Genomic DNA, 27,547 nt, shown 5'->3' on the forward strand with positions numbered 1-27,547 from the left:
TCTTGTTGAGTTTGGTTCACTTTTATTTGAGTCAGTTAAAATTTCAGAAATTTTTTAGAGAAAGAAAATGATGAAGAGATTGGTTAGGGGCTCCTCGAGCTGAAGCTCGAAGGATAAGGAGAATGAAGAGAATAAAAAGCCCAAATACAATCTTCCTCGCACTGCGGAGGTTCGGCCGTGCGAATGGCCTTGTGATGCATTCTTGAGAGCCGCCGGAATTTACGACGACTTTTGCTATTTGGCTGAGAATGCGGGAATCGCCGACTTCCTCCACGACCAGTGTGAACAGTATCTCCTAGTCACTAATATTTTCGTTCAAAACTTTTATTTCCATTCTAGAAAATCACCACCTTCAGTGGAGTACTATTTATATGATGAGTTTAAGGAGATGCCACTCTATGATTTTTGTGTGGTTTGCAAGTTGCCCTTTGTGGGAAGCATCGAGGAACCACATCCAAGTGATGTGGATGAATTTATTGATAGAATTGCTGTAGGGGAAACGGGAAAACTTTCAGATGCAAGGACTACTAGTATACATTTTCCTGTTCTACGTTACTTTGCAATATTTGCTAGTAGGTGCTTAATTGGTCATGGGAACAGTGGGAACCTTAGTGCTCCTAACCTTGCTATTTTGCGCCATGCTTTATTTCGTGATACAAATTTCAGTTTAGGCGCTATTTTTGCTAAACGGTTAAGTCTGAACCATACAAAGGGCCCCAACTTTGGAGGTATCTTTGCTTCACGCCTTGCTAAACACTTTGAGATACCTATTAGGCATCACGAGAAAGAGGAAAAGTTGTTCCCCACTATTTTGCTAGACTATAAGAGTATGGTAGCACATGACTTTATTGTTAAAAATAAGAAGAAGATACTTAAGTATAACTTGATATTTGCTAAAACTAAGTGTGAGACTATTACCTTGCATGCACCCTCCTTGTTTAACATACTTTCAGGCTTGTACCTCATCCTGCCCGAGGACATTTATGCATACTGGGAGCTGACACGAGTCCCACAGCCTAAGCCTAAGCCACCACTTGATCCGTATCGAGAGTCTGTTTATCAGTGGGATCCGGAGGAGCTCGCTAACCAGTGGCACCCTGAGGACCCTCCTCAGTACACCGGAGAGAGTAGCTTCGATCCATGGGCATAGACCAACTTAGGCCAAAAGCCTAAGCTTGGGGGAGTACGTATTACTCACCGGCGTTACATTCATGTTCACACACTTATTCCATTTGTCGGTGCTCATACTTATTGTACTATCCACGCTAGTTTATTTTCTTTTTCTTGCTTTCATCTTGTGTGTTTGAAAAACCTTAAGAAAAACAAAAAAAAAATAGTTGTAGCTCTTAACTAGTTTACTTTCCATGCTTGTAGCAGTAATACTAAAAGAAAACCCAAAAAGATTTCCCGTTCTTATTTTGCTTGTTGGGAGCTTTCCCGTGTAAATAGTTTCATTTCTTTTCTTTGGGGTCGAGAGGAGAAGACCACGATGAAAATATTGAGTGGCTCTAATATACATGGGCTTGAAGCACCACCACCACCCAAGGTGGTAGAGGTAAAAATCTTTAATGAAATTCAGTGATAGTGATGATCCTCGTAATAATTATCCTAGTCAATGCCTTTATGAGTTTGATAACTACATTAGAAAGCAAGATTACTTCAATGCAAATGTTATGAAACAACTGAAATACAATTCGGATATGATTGCTCGCTTGAGTGACTTGTTATTTAGAATCTCAAATGATGTTAGAGGTGTTGGAAAACATGCTTCTATGGTTCAAACCCAGTTAGAACAAGTAGCTAAATCACAAAGAGAATTACTTGATGAAATGAATCATAATATACATGACTTTGCTATTGGAGTTGCAACTAGAGGAGGTAAAATGACTCAGGAACCACTTTATCCTAAGGGACACCCAAAAAGAATTGAACAAGATTCGCAAAGAAATAACACTAGTGCACATAGTCCTTCTAAAAAGAAAAAGAAAAAGAAAAATGATAGGACTTTGCATACTTCTAGTGAACCTGAAATAGACAAACCCCCTTATAATGAAAATGAAACTTCTATCTCTGATGTTGAAACTCAATCTGGTAATGAACATCCACCTAGTGATAATGAAGAAGACAATGATGAGGTTCATGAAGACACTCAACCAAATAATGATAAAGAACCAGATAATGATGTTGAGATAGAACCACCTGTTGATCTTGATAACCCACAACCAAAGAATAAAAGATACGATAAAAGAGAATTTGTTGCTAGAAAACACGGTAAAGAACGAGAACCGTGGGTTCAAAAACCTATGCCTTTTCCACCCAAGTCAACTAAAAAGAATGATGATGAAGAATTTGAACGCTTTGCTGAAATGCTGAGGCCAGTCTCTTTGCGTACTCGCTTGACTGATATCGTTAAAATGCCTCCTTATGCAAAGTATATGAAAGGTATCATAACAAATAAGAGAAAAATACCGGGCTGAAATCTCCACTATGCTTGCTAATTATACTTTCAAAGATGGAGTACCTAAAAACTTAGAGATCCGGGAATACCAACTATACCTTGCTCTATCAAAAAGAATTATGTGAAAACTGCATTGTGTGATTTAGGAGCTGGAGTTAGTGTTATGCCTTTCTCTTTATATAAAAGACTTGACTTGAATAAACTCACACCTACTGAAATATCTTTGCTAATGGATGACAAATCAACTGCCTTACGTATCCGTATCTGTGAGGATGTGCCCGTTATTGTTGCTAATGTTACTATTTCACTGACTTTGTTATACTTGAGATGCCCGAGGATGATAACATGTCGATTATCCTTGGTAGACCCTTCTTGAATACTGCAGGGGCTGTTATTGATTGCAATAAAAGCAAGTTCACTTTTCATATTAATGGTAATGAGCATACGGTGCACTTTCCGAAGAAACAATTCCAAGTGAATGGTATTAATGTTATTGAAAAATCTCCGACAATCACTATTGGAAGTTTTCAAATACCTCTACCTACTGCCAAAAAGAAATATGAAATGCTTATTGCTGGGGAAATGCATATCCCCATTGAGGTAACTTAGTGATTTACAAAAGTTATTCGGTTCCATGCTAATCGAAAGTGGTTGTTAATAAGACCTGATCAACCTTATTAATGAATCATTTTTGACTGGTATGAAGTTGATGAATTTAGTAAGCACTGCCTTCTGTCCCTACTTTTTGTTCTCTATTTTTACTAGTTAAATAAAATAAAATGCCATGTTTTGTTTGCTTTCTGAATTTCCCGTGCAATATAAAAATGACCCAAAAAATAAAAATTCTCAGAATGCCCTGAAAATTGAACATGAATTTTTTCTGAATATTTCTGAATTTCTGGTGCAAATAATAACAGAGGGAGGTGCACCAGGTGGGCACAACCCACCTGGGCATGCTAGGACCCCCAGGCACGCCCTAGTGGGTTGTGGGCCCCACGTGCGCCCCCTCACTTATCTCTTTAGCCCACATCATCACTTACCTCCAGATAAAATTCTCCATTGCTCTCTCTCCCGTGTTCTTGAGCTCAAACCCGTGGATTTCGATCTCTTTGCTCGAAGCTCCGTTTCTGAAACTGTTTTGGGGGATTGTTGCTTGGTATGTGACTCCACCGTTTGTCCAATTAGTTTTTGTTTTAGTGGTTTTTACTTTGAATAATTAGCTACTCTTGGTGCTGCTGTAGATGCTTTGAATGTTGAATTCTTATTCTAAGTCGTTTGAAGGCTTGCTATGGCCTCTATGTATCCCTATGAGTAGATGCTATCAATTTTATAAAGTTTCCCTGACAAATTTTTGTCACCCCAAAATTTTTATTTTCAGAAAATTGTACGCGGACATGATGAACCTATTTGGAAGGAGCTCTTCGGGGAGACGATCCTCGGGGGCATCTTCTAGTGATAGTTCTGCTCGCCGGTCTTATGTTAGTTTTATAACCAATTCACTTCCTATGATAGTTTTTATTATACCCAACTTGGATGCCCATCATTCTAGGACCAGTTTTATAACCATAGCAAATACCATGCTGTTCTAAGAGACTCTCAAAATAATATAAGTGAATCATGAGAGATTAACAATTTCTACAAAATAAAGCCACCGCCGTGCTCTAAAAGATATAAGTGAAGCACTAGATCAAAAACTATCTAGCTCAAAAGATATAAGTGAAGCACATTAAGTATTCTAATAAATTCCAATCAAGTGGGTTTATCCCAAAAGGTGTGTATAGAAAGGATGATTGTGGTAAACTAAAAATCAAAGACTAATATCATACAAGACGCTCCAAGCAGAACACATATCATGTGGCGAATAAAAATATAGCTCCAAGTAAAGTTACCGATAGACGAAGACGAAAGAGGGGATGCCTTCCGGGGCATCCCCGAGCTTAGGCTTTTGGTTGTCCTTGAATATCTTGGGGTGCCATGGGCATACCCAAGCTTGGGCTATTGCCACTCCTTATTCCATAGTCCATCAAATCTTTACCCAAAACTTGAAAACTTCACAACACAAAACTCAACAGGAAATCTCATAAGCTCCGTTAGTGCAAGAAAGAAAAACCACCACATAAGGTACTGTAATGAATTCATTATTTATTTATATTGGTGTTAAACCTACTTTATTCCAACTTTTCTATGGTTCATACCCCCGATACTAGCCATAGATGCATCAAAATAAGCAAACAACACACGAAAAACAGAATCTATCAAAAACAGAACAGTCTGTAGCAATCTGTAACTTCCGAATACTTCTGGAACTCTAAAACTCCTACCAAAATAGGAAATCCTGGGAAATTTGTCTATTGATCTACTGCAAAAAGAATCAATTAAAAATCACGTTTCTGTGATTTATTAAAATTATTATCGTGCGCGCAAAAGTTTCTGTTTTTCAACAAAATCAAATTAACTATCACCGTAGGTTATCCTATAGGTTCTACTTGGCACAAACACTAATTAAAACATAAATCCACATCTAAAAAGAATCTAGATGAAATATTTATTACTAAACTGAAGCAAAAAGCAAACAACAAAAATAAAATTGGGTTGCCTCCCAACAAGCGCTATCGTTTAACGCCCCTAGCTAGGCATAAAAGCGAGAATAGATCTAAGTATTGCCATCTTTGGCATTCAATTCATAAGTGGCTCACATAATATATTCATAAGGTAATTTGAATTTCTTTATAGGTAATTGTTCCATGCCTTTCCTTAATGGAAATTGGAATCTAATATTCCCTTCCTTCATATCAATAATTGCACCAATCGTTCTAAGGAAAGGTCTACCAAGAATAATAGGACATGAAAGATTGCAATCTATATCAAGAACGATAAAATCTACGGGCACATAATTCCTATTTGGAACAATAAGAACATCATTAATTCTTCCCATAGGTTTCTTAATAGTGGAATCCGCAAGATGGAAGTTTAAAGAGCAATCATCAAAATCATGGAAACCTAGCACATCACATAAAGTTTTCGGAATAGTGGAAACACTAGCACTCAAATCACACAAAGCATAGCATTCATGATCTTTTATTTTAATTTTTATAGTAGGTTCCCACTCATCATAAAGTTATCTAGGTATAGATACTCCCAATTCAAGTTTTTCTTCATAAGATTGCATCAAAGCATCAACGATATGTTTGGTAAAAGCTTTATTTTGACTATAAGCATGAGGAGAATTCAACATGGATTGCAACAAGAAAATACAATCTATTAAAGAACAATTATCATATTAAATTCCTTGAAATCCATAATAGTGGGTTCATTGCTATTTAAAGTTTTGATCTCTCCAATCCCGCTTTTACCAAATTTAGCATCAAGATCTAAAAACTCCGAATCATTGGGACGCCTTTTAACTAAAGTTGACTCATCTCCGGTCCCATCATTATCAAGATTCATATTGCAAAACAAAGATTTAATAGGGGACACATCAATAACTTTTAGATCTTCATCATTATTTTCATGGAAACTAGAAGAACACGCTTTTACAAAGCAATCTTTCTTAGCATGCATCCTAGCGGTTCTTTCTTTGCACTCATAAATGGAAACTCTCATGGCTTTGAGAGACTCATTGATATCATGCTTAGGTGGAATAGATCTAAGTTTCAAAGAATCAACATCAAGCGGAAGTCTATCAACATTCCTAGCCAATTCATCAACTTTAAGCAATTTTTCTTCAAGCAAAGCATTGAAATTCTTTTGAGAGATCATAAATTCTTTAACACTATTCTCAAAATCAGAGGGCATCTTATTAAAATTTACATAAGAGTTGTTGTAGGAATTACTATAATTATTATAGGAATTACTAAGAAACGGCATGGGGTTAAAGTTTCCTCTATAAGCATTGTTACCAAAATTGTTCCTACCAACAAAATTCACATCCATAGATTCATTATTATTCTCAATCAAAGTAGAAAAAGGCATATCATTGGGATCAATAGGAGCACTCTTAGTAGCAAATAATTTCATAAGTTCATCCATCTTTCCACTCAAAATATTATTCTCTTCTATCGCATGAACCTTTTTACTAGTAGATATTTTGGTGTGCCATTGAGAATAATTAACCATAATGTTATCAAGGAGTTCAATAGCTTCTCCTAAAGTGATTTCCATAAAAGTGCCTCCTACGGCCGAATCTAAAAGATTTCTAGAAGCAAAATTCAATCCGGCATAAATTTTTTGTATGATCATCCATAAATTCAAACCATGAGTAGGGAAATTGTGAATCATTAATTTCACTCTTTCCCAAGATTGGGCAACATGCTCATGATCAAGTTGTTTAAAATTCGTAATATCGTTTCTAAGAGAGATGATAGCGGGAGGAAAATACTTAGAGATAAAAGCATCTTTGCACTTATTCCATGAATCAATACTATTTGTAGGCAAAGACGAAAACCAAGTTTTATCACGATCTCTAAGTGAAAACGAAAATAACTTCAATTTAACAATATCATTATCCGTATCTTTCTTCTTTTGCATATCACACAAATCAACAAAGTTGTTTAGATGAGTAGCGGCGTCTTCACTAGTAAGGCCGGAGAATTGATCTTTCATAACAAGATTCAACAAAGCAGCATTGATTTCACAAGATTCAACATCATTAAGAGGAGCAATCGGAGTGCTAAGGAAATCATTATTATTGATATTGGAAAAGTCACACAATTTGGTATTATCTTGCGCCATCGTGACAAGCAATCCAACACACAGGCACACAAGAGACAAGCGGAAAAGAGAGGGCGAAAAAAATGGCAAGGGTGAAGTGCGGGAGAGGAAAATGAGAGGCAAATAGCAAATAATGTAATGCGAGGGAGATAAGTTTGTGATGGGTACTTGGTATGTCTTGACTTGAGCGAAGACCTCCATGGCAACAGCGCCAGAAATCCTTCTTGCTAGCTGAAAGTGCGTTATATCGACTAGAGGGGGGGGGGTGAATAGGCGATTTTTATGAATTCTTCACTGAGGAATTTGCCGATGAGGAAATTCCTTAGCGAAGAACTACTTGCAGCGGAATAAGTACTCAGAAGTAAGCATAACAGAATACAAGCATGGTCATCATGATGAAATGAAGACTAGCACAGAGTACAGAAAGCGTAATCACAGGATAACACAAGATGAAGACAAACAGACTGAAGAAATTGAACTGAGGAAATTGAGAAAGTCTTCAGTCAAAGTCTTCAAACACAGATATGAACAACATTCAACATAGTAATGAGGAAATGGAAGGGTTGAGGAAATAGAACCAGTTAGTTGGTGAAGACAATGATTTGGTAAACCAGTTCCAACTGCTGTCTCAGTTGTACGTCTGGTTGGAGCGGCTGAGTATTTAAACTCGAGGACACGCAGTCCCGGACACCCAGTCACTGAGCCGCAACTCAGGACACCCAGTCCTCACCGTATTCTCCTTGAACTAAGACCACGCAGGCCTCATCCAATCACTCGTGGTAAGTCTTCAGGCGACTTCCAAACCTTCACAGACTTGGTCACTCGGCGATCCACAATTCCTCTTGGATGCTCTAGACCTTGACGCCTAACGGTTTGGAAGAAGCACAGTCTTCAAAGGTAACAAGCGTCGGATCCACGCAGGATCAATTTCTTCAGTGATGCTCAATCACTTTGGGTTTGTGGGGGTTTGGTTTTGGGATTTTCCTCACTTGATGATTTTCGCTCAAAGTCCTCGGAGGATGGGTTGCTCTCAAATGACAAGTGTCAAGTTCTCTCGGAGCAGCCAACCAACTAGTGGTTGTAGGGGGCGGCTATTTATAGCCTAGGGAGCAGCCCGACATGATAAGACATAAATGCCCTTCAATGATATGACCATTAGGTGGATAAGATATTTTGGGACAGCCGGCGCGCAGCACAACAATGGTCAGAAATTTGACTCTCAAATTCCTCCGGGCTATCATGTTCCTCACTGTGTAGGCAATTCCCAGTGGCGAATTCCTAACTCCTCAGTCAGAGCAAAGTCCTCAGTGACCAGAAGAACTGCGTCTCTGTCACTGAAGAAATTGACTGAACTGTATGAGATTTCCAATGGCTTCACTCGAAGGGATTGGTAGGTGTAGGATTTTGAGTTGAGCATCACATGGAAATTTTTCTTTAGTATTTCCTCGACCCCCTTTAACAGTACGGTGTTTCCTATGACTCAAGAAAGAGAAAATGAAACTACGAAAACAAAAGTCTTCACGCTTCATGTTCCTCAAATGAATACCAAGTCTTCAAGGTCACACCAATTTCTTCACTTTCAAAGTCTTCAGAAAGTCTTCAGAATATCAAAGTCTTCAGTCGAAGAACTTCATTTTTAGGGGTCGACTTTCTCTGTAAATATCAAACTCCTCATAGACTTATAGACCTGTGTACACTCACAAACGCATCAGTCCCTTAACCTATAAGTCTTCAATACACCAAAATCACTAAGGGGCACTAGATGCACTTACAATCTCCCCCTTTTTGGTGTTTGATGACAACATAGGTTATGTTTTCAACGGGGATAAACATATGAAGTGTAAATACTGATATTGAGGAATTTGATTGCAAGATATAGAAGAACTCCCCCTGAAGGTGTGCATAGTGAGGAATTTGCTTTTGAGGCAATGCACATTTGAAGAGTTGAATCATGGAGATCTCTCCCTATATCTTGTAATTCATACACGCATTTGATATATAATATGAAGAATTTGAAATGCATCATGAAATATGGTGCCTGATGCAATTCAGCATGCGTGCAATGATATTAACGAGGAATAAGCATGCAGAATAGCATATCAAGAGTATCGGATCATAGTGCATCAAAAGTCACTGCATTATGTGTTGAGGTCATGTTGTGAAGAATTGCACCAAACTGACGCTTTACCCATTTGTGATTGCGATCAACCTTCTGATGAAGACTGAGGAGTAACTCATGATCAGTCATCACCCTGGGTGCTGTTGCTTGAGGATTTTGCTTGGCTGAGGTATTTGCGGCAGTGTCATGTGTGGCAGAGTCGTCATTGGTAGAATAAGATGTAGCCAGGCGAAATTGACCATCCAATGGACGAGTGCCTTCATCGATCACAACAGCTACCTTGCCCTTGTCATCAGATGATGAAACTGGCCGTTTGAGGACTTCAATGGGAGGCAAGTAGCTACCGTGGTTCAGAGTGTCAGCTTTGTAATTCAGTGAAGATCTGGCCCTTATGAATCTCATGATCCAAGGCGCATAGGGCTTCAGCTCGAATGGTGACATAGCAACATTTGCCAGAGTCCTCATGAAGAAATCATGGAAGTTGACAGGAACGCCATGAATGATGTTGAAAAGCATATTCTTCATGATGCCAATGACTCCTTCATCATTTGAGTCGTGGCCTTTGATAGGACTCATTGTCTTCGTCAAAATGCGATAGACAGTCCGAGGCACATAGAGTAATTCCTTGACGAGGAATTTGGTTCGTGGGGCCTGCCCTGGCTTCAAAGGCTTCATGAGCACTTGCATATAGTGATTTTTCAGTTCAGGATCATTATAGATGCAACGTGCACTGTCATGGGGAGGATCGAGAGGAAGGACACGAAGCAATTCAGTAGCCGGTGCCTTATAATGAGTGTTTTCAGTCATCCAATCCAGCACCCATGAATTGACATCTTCAGCATCTCCGGTGATATGTAGTGTAGCGTAGAACTGAAGAATGAGTTCTTCATTCCAATCACAGATGTCAGTGCTGAAATTGAGTAGTCCCGCATCGTGAATAACACTGAGGACTGGCTCGAAGCATGGCAGAGATTCCATATCCACATGAGGAATATGTTCATGATCGAAGATTTTGTCCTTGTCAAATAGCACTGAGGAATAGAAGTTGACTTGACTAGCAGTCCAGAAACGCCTCTTCCTCATGCGAGCAGAGTCATAGGGGTTGTAATCAGTGAAGAATACATGCTCGGAAAAGAAGTCTTCAGCCTTGAACTTTTGCTTGCTTGAGAACGGATTCTTCGGCTTGGGCAGAGGAGTGTCAGTAATTTGCAGCACAACCTCAGGAATCGCGAGCTCAGGTTCTTCAGGCTGAGGAATTTCTGGTTCCTCTTCTTGTGCAACTTGAGGATCAGCAATAGCAGGTTCTTCAGCACTAGCGGCTGGAATTTCTTCATGAACAGAGGAAGTGGGATGAGTTTCTTCAGAGCCCATCAGAACTGTTGTTGCCGGGGACTGAGGAATCTGTTGGACAGGTGTGAATGGAGGAGTATTGGGATGCTGACTTTCCCAAAAGTCATCAGTCATCACTGGTGTGGTGCATCCAATATCCACATCCTCATCTTCAATTTCAATTTCCTCAACACCAGCCTCTTCAGCTGTGAACTGAGGCATAGGTGAGGAAATGACTGGCGTTGAAGGGATTGCTTCGACTTCAATTTCTTCATCAAGCTGCTCTGACGTAGCAGCAGAATGATTTTCTTCATCGGATCCGCTTGGGATCTTGTAGTCTTCTCCATAAGGAACAATTTCCTTGGATGACATGGAGGAAATTGGAACAGCATCAATAGGATTTTCAAAAGAGCTGGTCATTGGCTTCATTTTCTTCGCAACTGAAGAATTTGACGCAGCTGATGCCTTCCTTTTCTTCACTGCAGCTCACTCTGCAGCCTTGGTCTTCTTCACTTCATAAGCAGAAGGAAGAATTGGAGTTGGTGTTGGCGCGGGAGGAGCTGAGGAATTTGGTTCATTGTCTTCAGGCGCAACTGATGCAGTTGCCCTGATCTCTTCAGTTTCTTCAGGCGCACCACTAGTGGATGCCCTGGCAATTTCTTCAGCGGCTGGAATTGAGTCATCAGCCCTGGAACTTACATTTTCATCAGCAGGCTGAAAGTCATCAGCGGTGCTGGCATGTTCTTCAGCAGGCTGAGCAGAGTCTGCAGCCTGAAGATTTTCTTGTTGCGATGGGGCTGCAACATTCGTGAATTTCTTCGTCAGATCGACGAATCTCACTTTGGCTCCTTGCCAATCAACATAGTATGCATCGAAGTCTTTGCTGAGGGCTTGAATTTCAGACTGAGCCTTGAGAAGTTCCTCAGGTGTCATTCTGACAACATTCTTCTTCAGGAGCTTCTCCTTTCTATATTGAGCTTTCTTTATCTCTCTTGCCTTCTCAAATTTCCATTTCTCTTGAGTGATGAAATGGGTCATCATGTGACTTTGACCAGGAGTCAGAGGAAGATCAGGCATTGGAGTGTTTGGATCCTTGTGCCAGAGGTCAATGTAATCGAGGATTTTCCTCGGATCCAAAAGCAGTGGAACAGATGTGCCTTTGGCTCTAGCGGCCTTCACTTGTCTATCTCTGATGATTTCTGCAAGTTCATCATCAAAAGCTTCATCATTAGAGGGCACATGGAATGTGACCTGCTTCTTCCTTGGACTTGGCCGAGGACCGCGTCCAGCTGTTGCTTTAGTCTTCAACAGCGTGGGGCCTGATGAGGATTTTGGTGCAGCTGAGGAACTTGCTGAGACACCAGAAGCAATTGAGAAACCAGTAGTCCTTTGGCATGTAGCCAGATGCACAGGAGCTGAGGACTTTGATGGAGCTGTAGCAGTCTGAGGAATTTGTTGTGAGGGCATAGCTGAGGAACTTGGCCGTGAGGGCGCTGTCGGTGAAGCACTTGGCTTGCGAGAAGGCTTCTTTGGCATTGATTTCCTCGGTCTGACCGAGGTCTCAGCAGCAGCAACAGTGGCAGAATCCTCATTGAATTTCTTCACTGCCTCCTTGGCTTGTCTTGCCAATTTGGCTTGGCGTTTAGCCCATTCTTCAGGAAAGTCCTCACCACTTTTGATACTGGTGGGATCAGCTACTTGGCCAGGTGCCAATGGAGCTCTTGGGCATGGAGGATTTAAAGCGAATTTCTTCATGTACTTTGGAGTAACATATCGATATTCCCTCCATTCTCTTGCCCATCTCCGTTCAATTCTCTGAATGCGCACTTTACGCTGATTCTTATTTTCTTTGCCAAACTTGGCTTCATCAGGTGTGCAATAGTCCTTATAGATTTCATCAGGGATCTCGAAAGTAGTCATGACCTCAGGCCTCTTTCCTCCTTTCTGCGGTCTCTTTCCTTCAGCCATATTCTTCAGATGAGGAATTTGAACAATTGAACACTCTGAAGAAGTATGCAATTTTTCTTCGAGGAACGCTGCAAATGAGTTAAGTTGATGAGAACCTAGTGATTCAGCAGCGGACATGAGTACCTGTGAACAGAGTGTAGGTGCGAGGAATTTGGAGAGGTCATATGCGTTCTCAGAAGATTTTTTGAAAAGACAAGTTTTGAGGAATTTGACCAGATGAGCCTTGAGGAATTTCACTAAGCGCTCTTTGTCTTAGGTTCCAGAGTTGTACAGATCGAAAATCCACACAATTGAGGAATCTTGAAGAAAATGATTGCTTAGAGAAATGGATCAAGAGCATACAGTGTGTAAGGTGTTCATATGTGTGAAGATTTGAAGAATAAAACACCTTTGAAGATTTTCAGGAAAGCTTGAGAATCAAAGTGAGTAATAAAAGTAACTTTTAATTACCCGAAACAAAGAACACGACGAACTGAGATGAACAGACGTGAAGTTCGTCAGGTTAGATCTCCCACGCCCTAACTTGGCAGAGGGAAACAGCTACGGCGGCGGCGGAGTGAAGATTTCCGCAACCGGCGCGAGTACGATGGCGACGAGGTCGAGGCAGCGAAGCTCTTCCTCACCGGCGACGATGGAGTAGCGGCAGTGCTAGGGTTTGAGGAGCTCGAACGTAGGACAACGACCGAGCGGAGTAAATGAAGTGAGTAAGGGGAGAGGGGTATTTATAGCCACGGTAAAAACTGTTCGCTCAAAGATTTTGGAACGAACATGCCCCTGCCCTTTCTCCTTCACGCGACATGTGTCACCCACGTACTATGTAGATGAGATCGTGTAAGATCGTGGGTGAATATAATAATGCATCGTGGGATGCGGAACGGTTTGAGCGGTAAAACCGAAAATCTGGATAAGATTTGTTTTAAAGTTTCGTTCGCAATTTCTTCAGCTGACAAGGACACAGTGAAGACTTTGAACGAGTTTCAATTAGAATGCACATGAAGAATTTGTGAATAGATTGGGTTGAGTATAGAATAGAGGGGGAAGGGTCCGATTACATTCACTTAGCAGAAAAAGCAACATGAAGAAATGGCCATAAGTGAATGCTGTAGAGGACACAAACTCATATGTATATATAGCCAATGAAGAAAAAACGACGGAAACAGTGAAGATTTTGCAAAGTTGAAGAATTTGAAAGACTGAAGAATTTCGAAAATGAGGAAAAACTCAAATTGACGATTTTCAACTTTTTGTGGTGGCGTGTCCCACCATATAAGAATGATGATTTCAGACACCGCGTACAATTGTCGTAGGGTTCTGAGAATCAAATTCTTCATTAATTTCTTCGCACTTAGAGTGTTATTCTTCATTGATTGAAGAAAAACGTTTCTTCATGTGTTGCACATCTAAGTCGTCAATTTTGCATAAGTGTTAGGATGTGTGTCCTTTTCAAAGAACATTCGAAGATTCTAAGATATTTAGCTCACTCCGCAACTTGCTAAATATCTTCTCATCCAAGGGCTTGGTGAAGATATCAGCTAGCTGTTCTTCAGTCTTCACGTGCTCGATGGAGATATCGCCCTTCAACACATGATCACGAAGAAAATGATGACGAGTCTGGATGTGCTTTGTCTTCGAGTGCTGAACTGGGTTGTGAGCAATCTTGATGGCACTCTCATTGTCACAGAGGAGAGGCACATTCTTCATGTTGGCGCCATAGTCCTTGAGGGTTTGCTTCATCCAAAGCAGTTGAGCACAGCAAGAGCCAGCAGCAATGTATTCAGCTTCAGCAGTAGACAGTGATACGCAGTTCTGTTTCTTCAAGGACCAACAGACCAAAGATCGTCCGAGGAAATGACAAGTGCCAGATGTTGACTTGCGGTCCACACGATCACCAGCATAGTCAGAGTCAGAATATCCAATGAGATCAAAAGCAGAGCCCTTGGGGTATCATAATCCTAGTGTTGGTGTGTGAGCTAGATATCGAAGAATATGCTTCACAACCTTATGGTGTGATTCCTTCGGTGCAGCTTGAAATCGGGCACACATGCAAACACTAAGCATTATATCTGGCCTAGATGCACATAAGTACAATAAAGAACCAATCATGGAGCGGTATACCTTGTGATCGAAGTCAATACCATTTTCATCAGTGCATAGATGGCCATTTGTGGGCATAGGAATTTTGACGCCTTTGCAATCTTGCATGCCGAATTTCCTTAGTACATCTTTGAGGTATTTCTCCTGAGATATGAATATGCCATTGCGCTGCTGACGAATTTGAAGACCTAAGAATAATTTCAACTCTCCCATCATAGACATTTGATATTCTTCACTCATCATATAGGCAAATTCATCACTATAACGTTGGTCAGTACAGCCGAAGATAATATCATCAACATATATTTGGCACACAAACAGTTCACCATCATAAGATTTAGTAAAGAGAGTAGGGTCGAGTGAACCGGGTGTGAAGCCATTCTTCACGAAGAATTCCTTCAATGTATCATACCACGCCCGAGGGGCTTGCTTGAGGCCATAGAGGGCCTTATTGAGTCTGAAGACTTTGTCAGGATTCTTTGGATCTTCAAAACCTGGGGGTTGAGCAACATATACTTCTTCCTCAAGCTTACCATTGAGGAATGCACTTTTCACATCCATTTGATATAAGATGATATCATGATGGTTAGCATAAGCAAGTAATATGCGAATAGCCTCAAGTCTAGCAACAGGTGCAAAAGTTTCATCGAAATCAATTCCTTCAACCTGTGTGTAGCCTTGAGCTACTAGTCATGCCTTATTCCTCACCACAAGGCCATTTTCATCTTGCTTGTTGCGGTAGATCCACTTTGTGCCAATGATATTATGCTTGTGAGGATCTGCACGGTTGACCAGTTCCCAGACATTATTGAGCTCGAACTGATGTAATTCTTCTTGCATAGCCTGAATCCACTCCGGCTCCAGAAATGCTTCATCTACCTTAGTGGGCTCTATGATAGAGACAAAAGCATAGTGCCCACAAAAGTTAGATAAATGTGAAGCTTTTGAGCGTGTGAGAGGACCTGGTGCACTAATGTCATCGATGATCTTCTCCACTTGCACTTCTTTTGCAACGCGAGGATGAGCTGGTTGTCGCTGAGGAATTTGATCAACATTTTCTTCAGCACCATTTTCCTCATCATGTTCTTTAGGTGCATCAGCTCGGCGTTCTTCATGAACAGGAATGAATTCTTCAGCAGGTTCTTCAGTAGGAATGACATCCTCAGTTGCCTTGAACTTGATGGAATCCTCAGGTGCTGGTTCATCTAACACAGAAGGTAGGTGCTCTCTTTGCGAGCCATTAGTTTCATCGAACCGCACATCTACAGTGTCAACAATCTTGTGAAGAACAATGTTGAAGACTCTGTAGGTGTGCGAGTCCTTTCCGTAACCAAGCATAAAACCTTCATGTGCTTTCGGTGCAAATTTAGAGTTGTGGTGAGGATCTCTAATCCAACATTTAGCACCGAAGACTTTGAAATAACTCACATTGGGTTTCTTGTCAGTGAGGAGTTCATAGGCCGTCTTCTTGAAGAATTTGTGAAGATATACTCTGTTGATGATGTGGCACGCAGTATCAATTGCATCAATCCAAAAACGCTGAGGCGTTTTATATTCATCAAGCATAGTGCGATCCACGACGCCATTTTGCTGAGGAGTATAGGGAGCAGATAATTCATGAGTAATACCAAGTTCATCAAGATAGGCATCAAGACCGGAATTCTTGAACTCAGTTCCATTGTCATTTCTGATATGCTTGATCTTCACACCAAAGTTGGTTGAAGCCCTCGAGGAAAATCGTTTGAAGACTTCCTGCACTTCATGTTTTTATGTAACAATGTGTACCCATGTATATCGAGAATAATCATCAACAATGACAAAACCATAGAGAGATGCATCATTAGTGACTGCTGAGTAATGATTAGGTCCGAAGAGGTCCATGTGAAGCAATTCGAATGGACGAGTAGTGGTCATGATAGTCTTCGCTGGATGCTTGGCCTTGGTCATTTTTCCAGCTTCACAGGCTCCGCATAAGTGATCCTTGAGGAATTTGACATTCTCAATGCCAATGACATGCTTCTTCTTTGCAAGCGTGTTCAAATTCCTCATGCCTACGTGACCAAGTCGTCGATGCCATAGCCAGCCTTTTGAAGCTTTTGCATGTAGGCACACGGCTAGTTGTGGTCCTGTAGAGAAATCAACAATATACAAATCTCCTCTCCTAAAGCCTTCGAAGACTTTGGAGTTGTCAGCTTCCATAATCACAACACAACGATACTTGCCAAAGACAACAACCATATCAAGATCACAGAGCATTGAGACTGACATGAGATTGTATCCTAAGGACTCAACAAGCATGACTTTGTCCATGTGTTTATCCTTAGAGATTGCAACCTTACCAAGACCCAATACCTGACTTTTGCCTTTGTCAGCAAAGATGATATGCTTCAGAGGTGACGGTGATAAGGGAGCATCCATCAATAGATTCTTGTCACCAGTCATGTGATTTGTACATCCACTATCGAGGACCCACTCAGTAGTTTTGGGTTGATCATCCTGCAGATGAATTAGTGTAACTTACAATCTCATATGCTTCATCAGGAAGAATATGATATCAAGTTCATCAGATGAATTTCATCAAGCAGTAAACAGATATAGCAGTATGAGGACGTGTGAAATGAAAATTCATTTCATCATGATTCTCCTGCGTCCTTTCAGGCATTTTGTTAGGTCCCCAGCAAATTCTTCAGACGTTAAAGCACGTCTGGAGACCTGACCCTGTAGAAGAGATTAGTTCTTTTTCTTCACCACCCACATCTGAAGGGGTGGCAAAGAATTCATCACTCAGCGAGCACCATATGAGAAAGGTGGCAAAGATGCCAAACCATTTCGTTTCACATAAGAGGGGTTAGGGTAAGCATATGAATAAGCAGAGAAATTCTTCAAGGACTTATGAACATAATGGTTTGAAGAATAATGCACATATTCATAGCCCTTGGCTCTACCCTGCGAGACAGAGTTGTTAGCGCGATGATAATCATATGAGGACTTTGATCCTTTTGAGGAATTTGGTCCGTATGAGGACTTGGATCCATATGAAGAGTTTGGTCCATATGAAGAATTTGATCTGGGGTTCCTGTTCTTCACAGGTGGTGTCATGAGGACATTCACCTGAAGGCTTTCAACATAACTTTTGGGAACCCAGATTTTCTTCATAGGGGAACCGTTCCTGTAGTTAGTGCCAACATATCTAGCAAATACTTCACCATTCTGATTTTTGAACAGTTTATAGTTGGAGTCAAATGACTCATCAGAAGAATGAGGAGATTCACATGTAAAGCCAGATAAATTAGATGGATCAACTGGAGGTCCCTTTGCAGCAACCCATGAGGTTTTGGGGTACTGCTCAGGCTTCCAATATGTTCCATCAGCATTGAGTTTCCTCTGAAAGGCAATACTCTCTTTCCTAGGGTTTCTGTTGAGGATCTGCTTTTTAAGCACATCACAAAGAGTCTGATGCCCTTTGAGGCTTTTGTACATGCCTGTCATGTACAATTCCTTCAGCCCTGCATTGTCAGTGATACTAGCAATGTCCTCAGATGAGGAATTAGTGATAGCAGAGGCAGATGAAGAATTTGTAACAGTTGAAGCATTTGAACATTCAGGTGAAGAATTAGCAGATTCACGTTCAATGCACTTTAAGCATGGAGGAACAAATTCTTCCCGAGAAGCGCTGATTTGTTGAGCAAGTAATGAATCGCGCTCCTTCTGAAGATCTTCATAACACACTCTTAGCTTTTCAAGATCTTCCTTTCTTTGAAGAGATTCGGAAGAAAGCTACTCAAGGTCTTGCTTTCCTTGAAGAAATTCATAAGAGAGTTTCTCATGATCAGATAAGAGAGTGTCATGATTACCTTGAAGGTTATCAAACCTAGACTGAAGTCTATGAAGATTTTCAGTCAGGGCTTTAGTGCGATCCATTTCTTCACCCAACATATCATCACTTTTATCTAGCATGTTTTGAACCTTTTCAAAAGCCCTTTGTTGTTTCACAGCAATCTTAGCAAGTTTAGAGTAGCTGGGCTTGAGATCCTCATCAGATTCATTTTCACTAGATTCAGAGGAGTTGTATTTGAGTACCTTTGCACCTTTCACCATGAAGCAATAGGTGGGAGCATAGTCATCATTATCTTCATCAGACTTGTCGGTGAAGTCAGTTTCTTCAGTGTTGAAGATGGACTTGCTAACGAAAGCAGTAGCGAAGGCCAGACTCGCCACACCAGATTCAGATTCTTCAGACGCCTCCTCTTCATCATTTTCCTCAGATTCAGCTTCAGAGTCCATTTCCTTGCCAATGAATGCCCGAGCCTTCTTGGAGCTGCTCTTCTTGTGAGATGAAGACTTTGAGGATTTTGATGACGAAGATTTTGACGATTTCTTCTTCTTCTTCGCATCATCAGAACTGTAATCCTTGTATTTCTTCTTCTTCATTTCCTTTTCCCATTGAGGACAATCTTGAATATAGTGACCAGGTTTCTTGCATTTGTGGCACAGCCTTCTCTTATAGTCACTGGATGAGGAATCACTGCTTCTTGAGGATTTTCCAAAGCGACCACGTCTTGAGAACTTCTGGAATTTCTTCACGAGCAGTGCTAGCTCCTGGCTCAATTCTTCAGGATCACCAAGGCTACTACCAGAATCCTCACATTCAGAGTCAGACACAACCTTGGCCTTCAGGGCACGTGGTTTGCCATAGTTTGAACCATAGAGATCTCTCTTTTCAGCGAGCTGGAACTCGTGAGTATTTAGCCTTTCGAGGATATCGGCAGGATCAAGAGACTTGTAGTCAGCACATTCTTGTATCATCAGTCCCAGAGTATCAAATGAGGAATCAAGCAATCTTAACAGTTTCTTCACCACCTCGTGATCAATGATGTCAGTGGCACCGAGGGCTTGAAGCTCATTTGAGATGCCAGTGAGGCGATCAAAGGTTTGTTGGACATTTTCATTGTCGAGTCTTTTGAAGCGGTTGAAGAGATTCCAAAGAACATCAACTCGAGAGTCACGTTGAGTTGAGACTCCTTCATTTACTTTGGACAGCCTATCCCAGATAAGCTTAGCAGTTTCCAAAGCACTCACTCTTCCATACTGTCCTTTACTTAGATGGCCACATATGATATTCTTCACTTGAGAATCGAGTTGCTTGAATCTCTTCACATCGGTAGCGTTCAGTGAGGGTGTGACAGAGGGGACACCATTTTCCACAACATACCAGAGATCGTTGTCAATTGCCTCAAGATGCATTCGCATCTTGTTCTTCCACTAGGGGTAGTCCGTCCCATCAAAGGTAGGACACCCAGTCGAGACCTTGATCATACCTGTGGTCGACATAACTAAAACTCCAGGCGGTTAAACCAAAATCACATAGAACAAGGGAGTACCTTGCTCTGATACCAATTGAAAGTGCGTTATATCGACTAGAGGGGGGGTGAATAGGTGATTTTTATGAACTCTTCACTGAGGAATTTGCCGGTGAGGAAATTCCTTAGCGAAGAACTACTTGCAGCGGAATAAGTACTCAGAAGTAAGCATAACAGAATACAAGCATGGTCATCATGATGAAATGAAGACTAGCACAGAGTACAGAAAGCGTAATCACAGGATAACACAAGATGAAGACAAATAGACTGAAGAAATTGAACTGAGGAAATTGAGAAAGTCTTCAGTCAAAGTCTTCAAACACAGATATGAACAACATTCAACATAGTAATGAGGAAATGGAAGGGTTGAGGAAATAGAACCAGTTAGTTGGTGAAGACTATGATTTGGTAAAACAGTTCCAACTGCTGTCTCAGTTGTACGTCTGGTTGGAGCGGCTGAGTATTTAAACTCGAGGACACGCAGTCCCGGACACCCAGTCACTGAGCCGCAACTCAGGACACCCAGTCCTCACTGTATTCTCCTTGAACTAAGACCACGCAGGCCTCGTCCAATCACTCGTGGTAAGTCTTCAGGTGACTTCCAAACCTTCACAGACTTGGTCACTCGGCGATCCATAATTCCTCTTGGATGCTCTAGACCTTGACGCCTAACGGTTTGGAAGAAGCACAATCTTCAAAGGTAACAAGCGTCGGATCCACGCAGGATCAATTTCTTCAGTGATGCTCAATCACTTTGGGTTTGTGGGGGTTTGGTTTTGGGATTTTCCTCACTTGATGATTTTCGCTCAAAGTCCTCGGAGGATGGGTTGCTCTCAAATGACAAGTGTCAAGTTCTCTCGGAGCAGCCAACCAACTAGTGGTTGTAGGGGGCGGCTATTTATAGCCTAGGGAGCAGCCCGACATGATAAGACATAAATGCCCTTCAATGATATGACCGTTAGGTGGATAAGATATTTTGGGACAGCCGGCGCGCAGCACAGCTACGGTCGGAAATTTGACTCTCAAATTCCTCGGGGCTATCATGTTCCTCACTGTGTAGGCAATTCGCACTGGCGAATTCCTAACTCCTCAGTCAGAGCAAAGTCCTCAGTGACCAGAAGAACTGCGTCTCTGTCACTGAAGAAATTGACTGAACTGTATGAGATTTCCAATGGCTTCACTCGAAGGGATTGGTAGGTGTAGGATTTTGAGTTGAGCATCACATGGAAATTTTTCTTTAGTATTTCCTCGACCCCCTTTAACAGTACGGTGTTTTCTATGACTCAAGAAAGAGAAAATGAAACTACAAAAACAAAAGTCTTCACGCTTCATGTTCCTCAAATGAATACCAAGTCTTCAAGGTCACACCAATTTCTTCACTTTCAAAGTCTTCAGAAAGTCTTCAGAATATCAAAGTCTTCAGTCGAAGAACTTCATTTTTAGGGGTCGACTTTCTCTGTAAATATCAAACTCCTCATAGACTTATAGACCTGTGTACACTCACAAACGCATCAGTCCCTTAACCTATAAGTCTTCAATACACCAAAATCACTAAGGGGCACTAGATGCACTTACACTAGCTCTTGAGCACTGCGTTGTTTTTCCCTTGAAGAGGAAAGGGTGATGCAGCAAAGTAGCGTAAGTATTTCCCTCAGTTTTTGAGAACCAAGGTATCAATCCAGTAGGAGGCTCCTCAAAAGTCCCTCGTACCTACACAAACAAACAAGAACCTCACAACCAACGCAATAAAGGGGTTTTTCAATCCCTTCACGATAACTTGCGAAAGTGAGACCTGATAGAGATAATAAGATAAGATAAATATCTTTGGTATTTTTATGATATAGATTGGAAAGTAAAGATTGCAAATAAAAGATAGATGGAAACTTATATGATTGAAGATAGACCCGGGGGCCATAGGTTTCACTAGTGGCTTCTCTCAAGATATCATAAGTATTATGGTGGGTGAACAAATTACTGTCGAGCAATTGATAGAAAAGTGCATAGTTATGAGATTATCTAGGCATGATCATGTATATAGGCATCACGTATGAAACAAGTAGATCGAAACGATTCTGCATCTACTACTATTACTCCACACATCGACTGACTCCTGCCTGCATCTAGAGTATTAAGTTCATAAGAACAGAGTAACACATTAAGAAAGATGACATGATGTAGAGGGATAAACTCAAGCAATATGATATAAACCCCATCTTTTTATCCTCGATGGCAACAATACAATACGTGCCTTGCTGCCCCTGCTGTCACTGGGAAAGGACACCGCAAGATTGAACCCAAAGCTAAGCACTTCTCCCATTGCAAGAAAGATCAATCTAGTAGGCCAAACCAAACTGATAATTCAAAGAGACTTGCAAAGATAACCAATCACACATAAAAGAATTCAGAGAAGATTCAATTATTTCTCATAGATAAACTTGATCATAAACCCACAATTCATCGGATCTCGACAAACACACCGCACAAAGAGTTACATCGAATAGATCTCCAAGAAGATCGAGGAGAACTTGGTATTGAGATTCAAAGAGAGAGAGAAGAAGCCATCTAGCTAATAACTATGGACCCGAAGGTCTGTGGTAAACTACTCAACTCATCGGAGAGGCCTTGGAGATGATGTAGAGGCCCTCCATGGTTGATTCCCCCTCCAGTGGAGCGCCGGCAAAGGCTCCAAGATGGGATCTCGTGGATACAGAAGGTTGCGGCGGTGTAAATAGTTATTCGTGGTGCTCCTGGATGTTTTCAGGGTATGGGAGTATATATAGGCGAAGGAGGTAGGTCAGGGGAGCCACAAGGGGCCCATGAGGGTGGGGGCACGCCTACCCCCTAGGGCGCGCCCTCCTGCCTCGTGGCTGCCTTGGCTTCTTCTTGATGTCCACTCCAAGTCTCCTGGATTGCGTTTGTTCCAAAAAGATCGCTCCCGAAAGTTTCATTCCGTTTGGACTCCGTTTGATATTCCTTTTCTTCAAAATACTAAAATAGGCAAAAAAAACAGCAATACGGGCTGGGCCTCTGGTTAGTAGGCTAGTCCCAAAAATGATATAAAAGTGTAAAGTAAAGCCCATAAACATCCAAAACGGGTAATATAATAGCATGGAACAATCAAAAATTATAGATACGTTGGAGACGTATCAAAGTACTAGTACATAATAAAAGCATCAAACAAACATATATCTATGTCCTATGGTCACTGCATTGTCTTACAAAATCAAAATAGAGACACGGTTCAAATCATATCAGTTCAAGACAAAGCAGCAGTGAAAGAATACAAAGCGTGGGAAACTACACGGCACAACAAGATTTCAGATGGGTACCACGGATCTACATGTACAACAACACTATTGGCTCTGTTGTGATGTTAGTAATGTGCATGATATGAGAAGTCAACTGTATACACAATTGAAATTGAAATCAACAGAGCTATTGATAAGAGCAAAGATGTAAGAAACATGCGTGAACATACGTGCTGTGCCATTGGAGTTTCGATTGGATCCTTCAATTTAAAAATAAGTTTGTATGAGTAAATACAGTGATACAAGAGCAAAGCAGTATGCACCATAGCAATCATAGTTAAAAAAGGCGCACCTAAGCGAGCGCTTAAGCGCGCCTAGGCTCTAGGCGTTGGCAAAACGCATTGCGCATAACTACGCTTAATCTGTGGATAACTGCGCATAAGCATGCGCTTTGGTCAGTAAAGCGCAAGGCAGTGGCAAAACGCACAATTAACACCTAGCGCTTTTTTGAACTATGATAGCAATGGAATATTAAATTAGAACAATTGTTCTTCAGGTTTAGGCACTTGTTCTATATGAACAGAGTACAGCAAGACGCAAGAATATAGTACTTAAAAATAGAAAATGAGCTCATAGACCTTACCACATTCTTGGTTCGGGACCAGTACAGAACAAGGTGTTCCTAGTCATTGTCCAGTAAATGTGTCTCAAGAGAACGTAAGGGAATTTGATGAGTTTCTTTGCCGGTGAAGTACGTTTTCTTCAGGTAATTTCGATACTACCACGAAGCATTCTTGAAGATAGCAAAGGTATTAGCACAGGTTACCTCATATTGAGTTTCCAAATCGGTCCTTCTCTATAGAGAAAAATGGGAAAAATTGCTGTATTATAACCATCATGGAGGTAGGATGTATGGGACAAAGCAAAGTAATTGCCATGAATAACATTACTTACAGATAACTCCTGGACAAACACCTGCAATTGGCATTTTCCTTCATCTTCAGTATAATATTTCCAAGATGGGAAGATATGCACATACGAGTTAACAACATCAAATGCGATAGATGCTAAACTACGACTAGCTGGTTGTGCTTCCTCCACAGGAATAGGCGTACTAACTGGTGGAGTTGGGGTTCGCCGTGGTAGTACTGGCCCTTTGGGCACTGGAGCTGCCTTACTAACTGCTCTTGTTTGGGAGCTCTGTGGTGGAGATGGTGTTGTGTCAATAGGAACTGGGTTACTATCTGCTGGGGTTGGGGTTAGATTGGGTGAAGCTGGTTCTCTGTCCATCGCAGTAGGGGTACAATCTGCCAGAGTCTGGGCTATGTGTGGTAGGGCTGGTTCTTGTGCATATACAACCGGGGTGCTATCTCCACCAAGAGGTAGCACTGTTTTATTTGAAGACTGTGTTTTTAGTCCGCTAGATATTGGCATCACCCGCTCCAATTCAAATGGCTGATAAACAGGAAACATATATAGTTGAATGGACAGACATTGTATGTGAGACAGATGCAATAGATAGTGTGGAAAAAGAGGGCATGAAATAGTTGACATGTATATTGTTTAACTAAAACGGATAGCATGACATAATTTCACATATATGATGTCTATCTAAACTGGATAGCATAGCATAACATAATTCAAAGATATGATGAATAACTAAACATGATCGCATGGCATAATTCACCTACATGTTATCTAAGTAATCAGGATCACATCATTTAATTCACATATGTGATTTATATGCTAAATATAGGGCATTCGATATGATGTCTGAACTAAGAACATGGTGTTGAATATTGTGTATATGATGTCTAAACTATGCAATGCAAGACACCATATGCATGATATGAGCAGTATAACCGTGCCAAGTTAGAGCATACACCTCGGTGGGGGAATAGGACTGGTCATCTATCTCGGAATCCATCTCTGAGGTGCTATCGGGACCCAACAAGAGATCTGCTTCGACAGGTAGCACTGTCTGCTCTGAAGGCCTTGTTTTCACTCCAGATTTTTTCATCTCCCACCCAAATGGCTGATTCATAGGAAGAGTAGTTTAATGTACAAACATTATCGACAAATGGAAATGTAATGAAGAAAAGGATGGGCAAGATATCATTCAAATATGTGATGCCTGGTTAAACAGGATGGCATTGCACAATTCACATATATTATGGCTGGCTAAAAGACATGAGACTGCATAATTCCCATATATGATATAGAAACTAAACAGGCGACATTACAGAACATGTCTAAACCAAGCAGATGACATATATGATGTCAAAAGTAGGCACTGCAAGGCAACATATGCATGATATGACTAACATCATCATGCCAAGGTAGAGCAAACACCTTGGGGGGTAAATAGGAGTGGTCAGCGGCGGCTGAATCCGCCTCAGAACAGATATCTTCCTCTGGATTACAATCTGGAGAGGGGTGGGGAGGGTTTGCCATTGAACCCACCATGGAGCGATGTCTGCATGACATTGTATTGCCGCGCAAAAATCTTCTATTTTTCTCTACATGTTCAGCATGACTGTGTACAATATCTGACACGCATACGAAAAAAAACATGGTGAGATTATGTAAGGAGAGCATGCAGAAATTTAGAGTGATGGTAACAACCAGCGGATGGATCAAAAATAATGATAGCAGATTGATGATTGTTAATTTAATAAAAAGACAGATGATGATTGCTTTACTATTTGTTTCCCACCCAAGATGAACAACATAGGCATACCCTAGGTGAACCAGGTATTAGACAAACATACTATTCATTGCTGCCTCGATATGCGCCCCACAACTAATTTAGAACTCAAGTTTGAACATTAATTTGGACCTGACTTGGAGTCCAAGAGGTGAACAGGACGATAAAGTAGCAAGTAATTTTAAGCAATGCATAACATAAGTAGAAACAAAAGAGTGCGACCTCTCTTGTGGACCCGTGTACTCCTTAGGTTCATCTGCTGAGTCGATGATGGTGATGCCGTTGCGGTGGGTGCCGGCGACAGGGAAGGAGATCTGAGGCGGCGAAAGACGGTCAGGAGTCGTGATGTCTGGTTTGGTGGATGCTTCTGTCGATGGAGCAGCTCAGGTGAGGTGGACGACGTCGCGGCAGGAGCAGGACAAACCACACAAAGTTCCCTTCGACACCTACCTGTAACTGAAGTAATTCTGTAAGGGCTCACTTGGCTTGCATGATTCTAAAAACGCAGGGATAGGAAAAACACCGGAATAGGATAGGAATGCACATGGTAAACAGTGCATTTGTAAACACAGGATTTCTGTCAACTTGGGTGTTTGGTTTACAGGAATTGGAAGAGCAGAGGAATGCAAAGAAACATGGCCAAAATAAAGTGAAACCATATGAAAGCGTGTACAGTTAGAATGTTATTCTGCCACTAATGCACTTGGTCTTGTTTTTATGCGTAGGACTTTGAAAAGTAGGTCCAGGTGGATGTTTTGCTTCATTCCTTTCAACAAAATGCATGAATAATTGAATAGTAGAGTGCCATTGGAAAATTCCCTATTGCTATGTTTTTCCGTTGAACCAAAATAGCCCTAATGGATCGACATGAATGTATAGTAATAAGTGATGCAACAAGTGTACAACCTCTTTGCCGTAGCCGTGTCGACCTCAGCATCATTGGGTTGGCCACTGAAGCAGTTGAGGCAGAGGTGGCTGTCGGAGGTGTGGAGGAAGATCTGAGGAATCTGTAGACATCGTCCAGGGCAGTGCTCTATTGTGATGGATCGTTCTGTCGTTGGAGCAGCTCTGATGAGCCGTAAGACGTCAAGTCTGAAGCAGCACAAGACAAACATTGTCAATCTCAAGTGGGATTCTAATAGCATCTCCAATAGATGATGTAAAATATATTTAAAATTTACATCACCAAAAACCACCAGACTACAACAGATGAGGTAAAAACTGTTGACTTTGAACTTAACTGCCGAAACTGAAATTCACTTTGGAATCTGAATGTTACTGTCGAAACTGAACGTAATGGTAGCAGAGAGGAACTTGACATGTAGTTTAGGGAGGGCCTGCAGTTCATCTTCAACTTGCACCCCCCTGAGCCGCCAACCACCACCGGCCGAACCGCCGGTCCGCCGCCGCCCCTCCGCCCCGGCCAGCCCTCTAGGTCCCCCGCCCCCACCCTGAACCCTAAGATAGATAGTGGGGTACCTCTCCGGCAAGCCCCCGTCCCCGCTGCGGGTGGTTCTTCCTTAACTCCGGCGAGCCCCCCACCCCCTGAAAATT

Source organism: Triticum dicoccoides, chromosome 2B (genome assembly GCF_002162155.2).
Source record: "Triticum dicoccoides isolate Atlit2015 ecotype Zavitan chromosome 2B, WEW_v2.0, whole genome shotgun sequence".
NCBI classification, from domain to species: domain Eukaryota; kingdom Viridiplantae; phylum Streptophyta; class Magnoliopsida; order Poales; family Poaceae; genus Triticum; species Triticum dicoccoides.